Here is a 14,339-nt window from a genome sequence, read left to right on the forward strand (position 1 = left end):
ACTGCTTGATCACACGGGTTGATGAGGATATGATTGGGGATATAGACTCTAACTGATCATCCTAGTGCAAACATCAACAACATGGAAAAAAGTTTTGATCAGACACATGTAAAACCCAGTGGAATTGCGCGTCGGTTTATAAAATGGAGATTGAACCCCAGACTTCAATTCCCAGAAGTCCTTGGTAGTTCCCAGAATTCCCCATAATATCACCCTGAGTCCTCACCTGAGTGCAAGAACATAATTTGTATTTAAACTGACTCTCCGCCTACTTGGCCTCTCTCCCTACTTCCACTTCTAAGCATGTGCGGTTCTCTACCTAGCAGGCAAGATGTAGAGTAAGTGATTGTGAATGGGCTCTGGGCCTAGGCATGTGCCTTTATTTTGTATTTTCTTTATTTCTTAATCTTTTATAAACCTCTAAAATATAATACTTTTAGCAGAGAAAACTATTTTAATTTTAAACCAAATTTTAACTATTACAGTTTACAGGAGTGGGAGGGTGGGAGGAGAAAGGGAAAGAAAATGACTCTTGTAACCAAGGGAAAATATTCTAAATTGGCTAATAAAATAAAATAAAATAAAATAAAAAGACTATGGAGAAGTAGAAAGCAGGCATGAAAAGATCAAAATGTCAACAGAGAAAAAGTAACGTGAAAAATATCACCAAAAAGTTGCATGCATCAAATAGGAAGATCAGTCATATATTGGATCAAAGGATAACTGATGGACAGACACAGGCCAAATGCTCCAATGGTATTTACACAAATGTACATGAAGATCCAGAGCAAATGAAGAAGGACATTTCTCTTATGACAGAGTATTTACAGGACATAGGTAAAAATCACATAGGTTGAAGAGGTGTAGATAGGTAGAGATTGTACTTTTTGGAATAAGAACCCATAACAGTGAGATCATACGCTCATCCAAGTATAAATGTAGCTAAAGTACATATTTGTGAAATAGTTGAGAAGTACAACACAAAATCAAGGACCAAGGATCATGGAGAATAATGTCACCTTGAAGTCCTGTAGGGTAGGGGGAGAGGAGAGCTGGGCTGGGCAGGGAGGAAGGGAGGAGGAAGAGAGAGAAAGAGATAACTTTCTTCAAAAATCCCTTCAATTTTACTTAGATGGAAAATCCTGTAAGAAAAAGAACATTAGATTTGTAGCCAGAAGAAATGGAGTGAAATCCTAACTTTGTTATTTGTAAACAGCAAATGCCTGTGTGACCTTGAGGAAGGGATGAAGCCAAGGGCACCATGTAAAAGGTTAATTGTGAGGGGGCAGCTAGATGACTCAATGGATAGAGCAGAAGGCCTAGAGCCAGGAAGATATGGGTTCAAACCTAGCCTCAGATACTTTCTAGGTTGGGTGACTGGGTAAAATACTTGACCCCCCACTGCACAGACATTTCTGCTCTTCTGCCTTACAACCAATACACAATATAGATTCTAGGACAGAAGGTAAGGGCTTAAAAAAAAAAAGTTTAATTGTTTGGAGCTGGAGCCTTGGCATGAGCAGTAAAATACTAGCCATCCCACTTTTAGGAATGGAAGACCACAGAAACCAAAGAGATAACTTTCAACTTTCAGTTTATCAAGCGCTGAGGGAATGAATGAATCACAATTGGCATTTTTTGTTGCTGTTCAATCATTTGTCATGTCTGATTTTGTGACCCCATTTGGAACTTGTTGGCAAAGAGTGGCTAGCCATTTTCTTCTCCAGCTAATTTAACAGATGAGGAAATAGAGGCAAACAGGATTAAGCAACTTCCACAGGATCACACAGAAACAAAGTGACTGTGGCCAGATTTCAACTCAAGAAGATGAGTCTTCCAGACGCCAAGTCCAGCACTCTATTCACTGTACCACTGGCATTGAACATAGAAGAAAAATGGATGTTCTAGCTTCAGAGACCAGACTGAACAACTCTTATTAGGGTTGATATTGTTTAAAATCTATTAATGGTGCTATCTTGGCCAACACTGATTAGCAATAGTGTGAGAGGAATATTTATTGGTAAAAAAAAGATGTTTGGATGTTCTACTTTTGTAGCTAGTGTTAGTAAATAATATTGATCATATTAGCTCTTATGATTTAGAACTAGAGAGGGTCTCACTAACCATCCCCTCATTTGGAGATAAGGAAATTCAAGCCCAGAAAGAGGAGGTGACTTGCACAAGGTCAAAAAGAAAGAATGAAACTGGGTCAAAATTCCAATCAGTTCAAGAACTTTCCAGGATGTGAAGAATTGTCATATGGAAGAGGGATTAGACTTGTATTTATCTCCAGAGGGCAGCATTAGAAGCACCAGGAGAAAAGGTGCAAATAGAACAACTAAGGTCTGATGTTAGAAAAAACTTCTTAACAATTAGAGCTGCCCCAAAATATGGGCTGCATTGAGAGGTAGATCTTTTTTGGAAGTCTCCAAGCAGAACTATTTATACCACACATGCCAAAGTGAGAATTCTCTGCAGATATCAGTTATTTAAGGGGCTACTAAGGACCCTTCCAACTCTGTGGGATATTATAAACCCAGGTCCCCTGACTCCAAATCCTATACTTTTTCCAAACCACCACGCATTCTCATTGAGAATAACCATATGCATGCTCATGTACATGCAAGCATGCAGGTGTGCACACATATACATGCACACACACACACACACGTATGCTTAATGAGGTAAGCCATCGTCTGTTGCTGCTTTGTTTCTGTGTGTGTTATAGTAGAAAGATCTGGGCTGGGAGTCAGGAGACCTCAGTTTCAGTCCCAGCCCTAATACTAATTATCTGAATAACCTTGGGGAAGTAACATATCCTTCACAGACTGGATTCTCCTTATTTATAAAAATAATTCTGTCCTCAGTTTCAAATTTTATCTCTATTTCATAGGTAACAATATCACAAAGGTGAGCAGGATGGAGTAATGAGCAAGAGAACCCAATATGTGATTATAGAATAAGCTCTAGAGTTAATATCTTTTATAACTAAAAAAAAGCTAAGTGAGAATTATCTTGCAGTGACCAGTAAAAGTAAGAATATCTCTGAGATCTAAGGGCCCAGAGGTCAGTACCAGGTATGCACAAGTAGTCCTGGGTCAAACCATATTGCCTATCCTAAGAGCTTAGACCTGTGTTGGCAAACCTGTGGCAAGTGTGCTAGAGGGGGCTGCTTCCCTCCCTATCTCCATGGGCACCTAAAGACATTTCTCCCATCACCCACCCCTCTGCCCAGCAGCCCAATGGGAGTGCTTTCTCATCCCCTGTCTGGGATAAGGTGGAAGGCTCATATGCGGTTTGAGGGTTGCAGTTTGGGCACTCGGTCTCTAAAAGGTTTGTCATCACTGGCTTAGACCTAGATAAATCTAATCTCCAAGGACTGTCTTATTTGTATATATGGATCTCCCAATGACAGGCACATAGTAATTATGTAATCAATGCTTTCTGACTGCCTGAGACCAGCAGATTAATCACATTCCTATCTGGAAATGCATCTGGCCTCTTCTGGAGTCATGGCACAGAGGCAGGTAGGTGGCTCAGTGGAAAGAGCAGCAGGCCTGAAGTTTGGAGGACCTGGGTTAAACTGAACTCAAGACACCTCCTAGCTATGTGGCCCTGGGCAAGTCACTTAACCCCCACTAACTGTTGCTGCTTTACTGCCTTGGAACCAATACTTAATTTCAATTCCAAGACAGAAAGTAAAGGTTAAAAAAAAAAGACTGAATTAGAGCCCTCACCTCTGTCCAATTCCACAAATCTTTGCCAAACCCCTATTAAGTATGAAACACGAGGCTAGAGTCAGAATGTCCTGAGACACTTAGGTCACTGAAGCCCACATATCCAAGGCTACAAGAAAATCAATACAGATTCCAGTCTACAAAAGGGGGCTGCACATCTCGATCACTTAACTATCTAAACACCCCCAAGCTCAGTGATGATCATTTCAGATTGAGCCCCAAATCATCCGGTTACTCATATCTAGCTTCTCCTAGAGAAAAAGATGTTATTAATAGATACAGCACCATGTGAGAGAACAACATTAGCATCATCTCTGAACCAACTGGCATAAGTTTCAGATTTTCTTTAACAGTCTTCTTAACAACCAGTCTTGTTTTTTTCCTGTGTATCCTGGAATAGTACAGAGTTGCTTTTTACCATGAGAGTCATTTCAACCACTTTTATGCAGCTGTAGTTTGCACTGAAAACTTACTCGAGTATTAAAGTCCGAAGTCTTTGGTGATGAATGAAAAAACTAGATATCAAGGGAGCTTTTACACTTTACAAATGAAGGTAGTCTACGAAATCTTCACTTACCCACTCTAGCAGCCCATGGTGATTAAGCCTTCAAAGACTTGAAAGTTCCCTTTATGTAATGCTAATCCCTACTACAAAACAGCTGGCAAGGGTGTCATTTTGTGATTTAGAAAGCCAAGAAAAGCTAGTCAAAACCTTTAAGAGGTTAGCAAAAGGTTTTGATGCATAAGACAAATCCCAAAAGCATTCTATCCACAAACACAGAAAGCCTGAATCGACATGCTAAGGAAAATGGATCATATAAATCTAAGCTTCCTAACAAATACTTCCTCAAAGACAGGAGTTGCCCCTAAAAAGTATCTACATTGAGAATAATGATCATCAGCATTTCTATTCTTTAAATTAAAAAAAAATTAATTGGAAAGGGGAATATTACCTGAGGGCAGAGAATTCAGACAAAATGCCCCTATTCCTGATGAAAGCAAATGTTCAGTTGCCAGGGTTTCTTAGATTCCTCTGGTTCTCATGATTGGGAAATGCACAGCAAACAGATCTCCACAACAGCCAGCAAGGGTCGCTGCAGGGAATGGGACACGGGGGACACACAAAGGAGCAAGTTTAAGGGGAAGGGAGAAGAGGAATGATACAAGGATGAAAAAAATTTTAGCTGTGTGTACTAAAAACAGTTACAGTCACATAAATTGCTTTTCATAGAATAAAAATCTGCTGAAAATTCAAGATGAATAAACTTCTGTGCGGACTTGGAGTGTTTGCCCTAATGCTGTACCTTTTATCATGGGAATTCCATCAGCAAAAATGAAAGCAGGGATGCCAAAAATGTCTATGCCTCATAGTGATGGGAAAGAGTATTGCAAAAGGTTCAGGCAAAATGGGGGAAATGTGATATTACACTAGAGAACAAACAAGTCTTTCAAACTTCAATCATACAGCATATTCCAAAGCTAATTTACCAAAAGTCCTATTTTACTGAAAAGATGAAAGGGAAAGAGAAAGAGATTTTTGAAACACAATTAAAAAGCCAATACACAGAGAAGGTCAGAATCAGCAAAAAGCTTGCTTCACAGTCAAATCCAGGAGCTCAGAATCTGAAGCAAAATCCCCTCTCCAACCAACCTACTAGCAGAGATTCTAATTCTCCCAAAGCAGCTCATTCTCCTGGTGGACAGGTTAACTGTTAGAGAAATGTTTCCTACTCTAAGCACCTGGGAACAGGGGAACAACAGCTCATTGCCTCAGGAGGAACAAAACCTATCCAAATGGAAAAAATCAAAGGAAGGTCCAATCTTTAAAAAAAAAATTAAACTGTTATTTCATACAGCAAAAGAGAAGTAGTCATTTAAAAAAACACACTGGCCACTTTGATGAAATGAATGTACTTCATAATTAAAGAATGTCAATATAAGGAAACTCTTACTATTAATACCTAGTGCTAAATAGAAGTTAACTATTTTCACAAAAGAAAAATAATTGAAAATAATCAAAGTACATATAAACTCTAACCCTAATAAATAACTGGTGCTAAAAATATAAGTGTAGCATACCAGGCATATTAGCATCTTGGAAGTATTATTGATGTATTGATATTATATCTTATGTGTTCATATGTCAGACTCATGGCTATGTTACTTATTGATTATTGTATTGACGAATCTTCAGTCCAAAGGACAAAAGTATTCCTGAGCAGGACATTATTTGCCACAGGGTCCTAACTCACACCTTGTTAGACCACATTCCTTTCCAAGTCGCATGTTGGACTAGTCTCCTCCTATTTGATTAGGTGATCATCAATTCAACCAATGTTAAAATATATTCCATGTCATATAAAATATATTCATTAGTTACTTCCCACTCCACATTCCTAAACTCTCCAATAAAAGTTCAGGGACACGTGCGAGCTCTCCCTCTCTTTGCTCTCTTTTCTATTGAGAAGCATCACCGGAGCTTGCTACACCCCTCGTGTTTTAACTTGTTTAACTTGTCTCTGAGGCTTTATTCCTTTGTTTCTCTCTCTATCTCTATTACCTCTTCATCCATTTTCCTTCACTCTCCATTCTCCTTCTCAGGTCACCACCCACGAGGAAATTAAATAGGAACTGCAGGCAGCTCCTACAATAACCACCTTTTTTTTAAGCATCTGTCATTTTATCAAAAGGAACTTAAAAAATTAAAAGCACAAAAGTACAGGAGCCAATATGATATAACTATAATCTGCAGAGCAACAGATATGTTCTTCTTTCTCCACCTAGTCTAACCTAAACTAAAGGTACATATCCACAGTACCAGAGAAAGCCTGAATGTGATAATACAATTATAAAGTGTATTCAGATTTGCAAAGCTATTTCCTCATAGTATTAATATTATTGTGGTTATTATATTATTCCCATTTTAAAGATTATGAAACTGAGGATAAGTACCTTGACCAGTGTCACAAAGCTAAGAATCAAAAATGACTACTAATACTAAACATTTAGACTCCAAGCCTAGTATTATGATACTGCTTAATTCCTAGTTACTTATTTAACAAATTCAACAAACATTTAAGTATTTAATACCTGTAAGTCAGATAACAAAGATGCCGAGTGGGGAAAAGAAATAGTCCTTGCCCTCTGTCTAGCAGGGATGACAAGTGTGAGATGAAGTCAGAGGTCCTGGGAGAGGTAAGAGAATCAAGGTCAAAGAATCACTTCTCTTTACTGAGCAGGTCAGAGAGAAAGTCAAAAGTGACCTGAGCTGAGCCTTGAGGGGGGAAAGGAAGAATTTCAACCAGTGTGAGCCAGAAAAGAAACCATTCCAGGCACAAAAGACCCTAAATAGGTAAGGCAGGTGAGATGTAACCTTTTGTTAGATGACCAAACAGCTGAATTAGATGACTAGTAGCAAAATTGAGTCCCAATATTCTAGATCAGAGATAAAGACAACATATCTAGATTTCATTTAATCCAAATCCCTCATTTTAGAAAAGAGGAAACTCAGTCACACAGAGGATAAGTGACTTGCCTAGAATTCAAACCTAAGTTCCCTAATTCAAAATCCAGTATTGTACAGATTTCAAAATCCTTCATTGGCAGGGGCAGCTGTGGCACAGTGAAGAGAATACCAGGTGTGGAGTTGGGAGGACCTAGTTTCAAATCTTACCTCAGACACTTCTTGATTGCGTGACACTGGGCAAGTCACTTAACCCTGTTTCCCAAGCCCTTTCCCTTCTGTCTTAGAGTTGTTATTAGGATAGAAAATAAGCAATTTTTGTTAAATCCTTCATTAGCTTTAACAAAAAATGTTAGTTGCAAACAATCATTCCATCAAAATTATGTGGGAATGAGATTGAGATATACTTTTTGCTAATTCTGAGGCAGTATGGTGTCAACAGAAGGCAACCTTGGAGTGAGGAAGACCTCGGTTACAGTCCTGTCTCTGACATGCATTAGCTGTGTGGCCATGGGTATGTCACTGAAGCTCAATGCCCCAGGACTAAAATTTACAGAGAAAATGCCTATCAACAGAAATTTCCATATCAGATGATGCACATTCCTGTGAAATTCTAGGGCTAAAAAGTTTACTTTTAAAAAGTTTAAAGTCTGGATTTAACCTAAATGCTTATATTCTTGGTAGAGAGACAAAAGAAGTATGTATCAAGTGCTTACAATGAAAGGCTGTAGAAATGCAGTTATGTTTTAAATATGCTCATCCTGTCTGTCTAGTTTTAATTCCAAATTCTCTCCCTCTCTCTAGCCAGTTCCCCACCCATTGAGAAAGCAAGAAATAGAATAACCATTACATATATGCAAAAGGCAGACAGATAGATAAATATAAATATAAATGTGATTTTAAAAGGATAAGCACATTTAAAATATGACTGGATTTACACAGCCTTTCAAGAGACATATTGACAACAGGATTAAGTGAGTCACACCTGGACTTGGTATTTTGAAAAGAATATCATGAATTCTTTAGTGATCTTCTGACATTATAAAAAGGAAATTAGTATCTATTAATAATTTTTCATTAAAAAGAAATATTCTCAATAAGCCACAGTTCCATTTTTTAAATGTCCTCAAAAACCATAGCAAAAGTATTAGGGATATAAGTTCTGATTATACCATTTAGTATTTTCAAAATTAATTATAAAAATTGCTTTTAATGTAGTATGTGATACACATGCAAAGTCATAATGACAATGCTCACAAACAAAAAATTTCAATATTTCATGTTAATTACCACATAAAGTACGAGAAAGTAACATATTATTGAAAAATACCTACTCCTTTCACCAAACCACTTATTCTGATGATTTTTAATATGATTCTATACAAATTCTATATAGAATACAGCTCCTGACATTATGAGATTTATGTGTAACCAAGAACATACGCTTTACATCTGAAGCTATAAATACCTTACATTAAGAAGGTGTGTGTACCCTGCCAAGGCTTCATTTATTTGCTTTAAGGCTTTTGTGGGAAATATATGTACACACACAAGCAAATTTTAAAGTGCTACATGTTATATAATACACCTTAAATCAGTGATGGCAAGCATTTTAAAGACTGAGTACTCAAACTGCAACCTTCACACAGAATGTGAGCCCCATGCCTTGCGCCAGACAGGGGAGGAAGCACTCCCATTGGGCTGCCAGACAGAGGGGTGGGTGATGGGAGAAATGTCCTCAGGCATGGTGGAAAGGGGGAGGGGAGCAGCCCCCTCTGATATGTGTGACATAGGTTTGCCAACCTAGTCTTAGATGGCCATGTGCAAATATATAGCTAAACTATTATTCATGCAAACTAAACTCATTTTTTAAATGTTTCACTTAAAAGTGTGATAGTCTATCCCAGCTAAGTGTGAACTATGTTAGCCATAATCTGGAATGTAAACACACACACACACACACACACACACACACACACACATACACACACACACAAAACGGTGGGTACACACTAGATTGGACACACTTCTCTCTGACAAGTGAGTGTCAGAACTGCTGGGGCCCCAGATGACTCAGGCAGGGTCTCAGAGAGGTAGAGGACATGAATGTTCAAAGAACTCCTGAGTACTTTAGAGATGAGTGTAGATGCCATTAGTCCTAGCACCAATTCCTGGCCCTAACCTGATATTACATTTCTTGCTTTCCTATCACCTCACCTCCTTGATACCAGATAAGACATATGCACATATAATGCCATCAGACTGAGTTTGATTTATTGAGTACTGTATTTTCTTAAGGACAGGGACTGTTTTATATCTCCAGAGCTTAGTGCAGTGCCTCCACAGAGTTAGCACTTAATATATACTTGTAGACTGACTGTTTAAACATGAGTATAGAGGAGAGAAAGATGCGATTCAAAAAATACTTTCTATGTACTTACCATGTGCAAGGGTGGCAAAAATTACTTTGGTAGCAATATACTACACCTACTATGTGCTACATACTAGGGATGAAAAAAAAAAGAAAAACAGCAGAACCCAATCCTCAAAGACATATAATCTAGTAGAAAGATGAGAAACATGCAAATAATTTGAATATAAGGTAAGTTAGAACAACAGAAGCAATGAAGTCTATGGATAGAGAACTAGGTTGGAAATAAGAGGACTGGATTTGATCCCTGCCTCAGGGTACTGAGAGTCTCCATATAGGTCATTCAACCTCTCAATACCTAACACATTCTAAGATTCTAAATTACCAGGATCCAGTTTACATTGAGAGAGGTAATTATCTTACTAGGAGATATTTACACCTATGAATGTACAGATCTAGTACCACACCCCCCCCAACAAAAATTAGAATGAGAAATACACATAGAAGAAGTCAAAAAAAAGACCAGTGGAGGGAGAAATCACTTCTAAGTAGAGGTAAAGTAAACTATATTAGAGAAAGTCTCAAGAAAGAGGTAAGAACTGAGATGGACCTTGAAGAAACCACAAGATGTCAACAAGAATTTAAGAAGAACTCTGCTCCAGATTTGGAGAAAGATTGTGTAAATGGGTAAGTGTAAAAGAACACAGGATGAGACTGAGAAGAAGACTAGTTAAAATTAGGTGGAGGAGTTCCATCCCTCCCCCACAGACTGCACTGAGAGCCTTGCTGATTAAGCTCTGAGAGTGAAGGCTGCAACCAATAGAGAATACCCTGATAACAGGATGGGAAGCCCAGCACCCTTTAGCCTCCATACCTTCACATACATCTTTAGCTTCTGCTGCCAATTTAGGAATACAAACAGCCTAAACTACTTAATAGGCAGAGCAGAGAAAGAAGCCCCTTCAGGACAGAACAGCCCAAACCCACAGATCCAGCAAATAATCAGAGGAGCAAGATTACAGCCAATGACAGAGGGGAAAGAAGGAAAAAATAAGTAAACAACAGAAAAAGAAAAAAGAAATTACAATCTACAGCTTCCATCCAGGTAATGAACAAAGAGCAAATGAAACAGAGAAACACCAAGCAACAACACAGAAACACGAGCAAATTGGACACAGGCTTTGGAAGAACTCAAAATACAATTCAAAAAACAATTAAGAGAGGCTGAAGACAATTGGAAAAAACTTAAAAAGAAAAATAAGTTATCTGGAAACAGAAAATAGTGCTTGAAAGCTGGAACTGACCAGCTTGAAAACAAAGTAAAGAAGGTGAAAAATGACCTACAGAGAAAATCAGAACAGAAGGAGAAGGATGACCAAAAATCTGGGGATGAAATTCAATCTTTAAAAATTAGAATCCAACAACCAGAAGTAAATGATTTCACAAGGCAGAAAAAGTCAATAAAACAAAATTTAAAAAATGAAAAAATTGAGGAAAATATGAAACACCTCATTGACAAAACTACAGATCTCAAAAACAGATACAGGAGAGACAATTTAAGAATTACTGAACTACCAACATCATGACGAAAGAAAATGCCTGGGCATCATTCTACAGGAAATTATCCAAGAAAACATCCCAACATTCTCAAAAAAGAAGGAAAAGTGGAGGTTGAAAGAATACACAGATCAACTCCTGCACTTAATTCCCAACTAATAACACCCAGGAATGTTATAGCCAAATTCAAAAACTACTAGACCAAGGAAAAATATTACAAGCTGCTAAGAAGAAGTCATTCAGATACCATGGAACCACAGTTAGGATAACACAGGATCTGGCTGTATCTATACTAAAGGACTGGAAGGCATGGAATATGATATCCTGGAAAGCAAGGGAACTGGGTCTACAACTAAGAATTAACTATCCAGCAAAACTGACTATATTCTTGAATGGGAAAGCATGGTCATTTAATAAAATAGAAGACTTCCAAGCATTCGTAAACTAAAGACTGGACTTGAACAGAAAATTTGACGCCTAAACACAGAACTCAAGAGAATCAACAAAAGGTAATTAAGAAATGGGGGGGGGGGGGAACCTTTTTTTAAAGGACCTAATAAGTTCAAATGATTTGTATTCCTATGAGAAAAGATGATATTGGTAACTCTTAAAAATTGTTATCACCCAGGTAGCTAGAAGTATACATAAAGAGAACAGTGACAAACTGTATAGGAAAAAATTGTCAAGATATATATATATATATATATATGTATGAATAAACATATATAAAAATAAAAGTAAAAAAATAATACTAAGAGAAATGGGAAAAGAGACAAAATGGGGTAAATTTATATCTCATAAAGAAGCCCATGACTGGACGGGTAAAGAGGTTGGGGATAAGAAATACTTAATTCTTACGTGCATTGAAATTGACTCAAAGAGGGAAGAACAATCAGATCCTTGGGATATAGAATTGATTCATACCTTATAGAGAAGTAGAAAGGTAACAAATGAACTGGTGGGGAGGAAATAAATACAAGGGAGGAAGAGTGGGGGGCGGGTAGTTTAAAAAGACCCTAAAGAAAAATAAGAGGGGAATAAGAAGGGTGGGGGAGAAAGGGAAGCAAAATAAATGTGGGGTTAGGGGAACTGATTAAAAATAAAACACTGGTGTAGAAGGAAATAGTGAAAGAAGAAAGGGCAGGACTAGGTGTGGAAATCAAAATGTTGGGGAATATACAGGTGATAATCATAACTCTGAATGTGAATGGGATGAACCCACCCATAAAAGAGAAGCTAATAGCAAAGTGGATTAGAAACCAAAATCCTACCATATGTTTTCTACAAGAAACACAAATGAGGCACGTAGACACACAGAATGAGGGTCAAAGGCTGGTACAAAATCTATTGGGCTTCAAATGAGAAAAAGAAAGCTGGAGTCACAATCATGATATCTGACAAAGTCAAAGTAAAAATAGATATACTTAAAAGAGATAGGGAAGGTGATTACATCCTGATAAATGGCAGTATAGACAATGAGGAAATATCAGTACTTACCATGTATGCAACAAATGGTATAGCATCCAAATTTCTAAAGGAGAAACTAGTGGAACACAAAAACAAAATAGATATTAAAATTATACTGGGGGCAGACGGGTAGCTCAGTGGATTGAGAGTCAGGCCCAGAGACTGGAGGTTATGGATTCAAATATGGCCTCAGACACTTCCCAGCTGTGTGGTGCTGGGCAAGTCACTTGATCCCCATTGCCTAGCCCTTACCACTCTTCTGCCGTGGAACCAATACACAGTATTGATTCCAAGACAGAAGGTATGGGTTTTTAAAAAAATTAGACTAGTGAGAGACCTGAAACTTCTTCTATCAGATCTAGATAAATCAAACCAAAAAATAAATAAGAGGTAAGAGATGTGAATGAAATCTTAGAAAAATTAAGTTAATAGATATGTGGAGAAAAATAAATAGGGACAAAAAGGAATACACTTTTTCATCAGCACATGGTACATTCACAAAGATTGACCATGTACTAGGGCATAAAAACATTGCAAACAAGTGCAAAAGAACAGAAATAATAAATGCAATCTACTCAGACCACAATGAAATGAAAATAATAATTAGTAAGGGTACATGGAGAGGCAAAATCAAAAATTTTTAAATTGTAAATTAAACAATACAATTGTCTAAAATCAGTTAAAGAACAAATCACAAAAAAATTAATAATTTCATTGAAGAAAATTACAATGATGAATCCTTTCAAAATCTATAGGATGCAGCCAAAGGAGAACTCAGGGGAAAATTTCTATCCTGGAGTTCATATATTAACAATTTAGGGAGGGCAGAGGTCAATGAATTGGGCATGCAAATGAAAAAACTAGAAAGTGAACAAATTAAAAATCCTCAGATTAAGACTAAATTAGAGATCCTAAAAATCAAAGGAGAAATTAATAAAATTGAAAGTCAAAGAACTATTGATTTAATAAATAAGACTAGAAGCTGGTACTTTGAAAAAACAAATAAAATAAACAAAGTACTGGTCAATCTAATTAAAAAAAAGAAAAAAGAAAACCAAATTGGCAGTATCCAAGATGAAAAGGGAGACCTCACCTCTAATGAAGAGGAAATTAAGGCAATGATTAAAAATTATTATGCCCAATTATGACAATAAATATGACCATCTAGGTGTCATGGATGAATATTTACAAAAATATGAATTGCCTAGACTAACAGAGGAAGAAATAGAATACTTAAATAACCCCATATCAGAAAAAGAAATTGAACAAGTCATCAAAGAACTTCCTAAGAAAAAATCCTCAGGACCAGATGGATTCACAAGTGAATTTTATCAAACATTCAAAGAACAACTAATCCCAATATTGTACAAACTATTTGACCTAATAAACAAAGGAGGAGTTCTACCAAATTCCTTTTTTGACACAAATATGGTACTAATTCAAAAGCCAGTTAGATCAAAAACAGAGAAAGAAAACTACAGACCAAACACCTTAATAAGCATAGATGCAAAAATCTTAAATTGACTATTAGCAAAAAGACTATAGCAAGTTATCACAAGGGTCATTCATTATGATCAGGTGGGATTTATACCAGGAATGCAAGAATGGTTCAATATTAGAAAGCCATCCACATAATTGACTATATCAACAAGGAAACCAACAAAAATCACATGATCATCTATCTCAACAGATGCAGAAAAAGCCTCTGACAAAATACAATTCTCATTTCTATTGAAAACATTAG

General features: G+C 37.1%; 1 protein-coding gene across 2 annotated transcripts in view; it reads right to left on the reverse strand.

Annotated features, from left to right (window-relative positions):
- BLTP3B (bridge-like lipid transfer protein family member 3B) overlaps positions 1-14,339 on the reverse strand; it is a 100,360-nt gene that overhangs the window by 63,121 nt on the left and 22,900 nt on the right. The window contains exon 1 of one of the 2 annotated variants that reach the window (XM_056798692.1): positions 4,691-4,811. The exons of the other annotated variant lie outside the window; for it this stretch is intronic. The gene's annotated coding sequence lies outside the window, so the exon portion shown is untranslated. Of the gene's footprint in view, positions 1-4,690; positions 4,812-14,339 lie in introns of those variants that run through there. 2 annotated transcript variants of the gene reach the window in all.

This window comes from Monodelphis domestica, chromosome 5 (assembly GCF_027887165.1).
Source record: "Monodelphis domestica isolate mMonDom1 chromosome 5, mMonDom1.pri, whole genome shotgun sequence".
Classification (NCBI taxonomy): Eukaryota; Metazoa; Chordata; class Mammalia; order Didelphimorphia; family Didelphidae; genus Monodelphis; species Monodelphis domestica.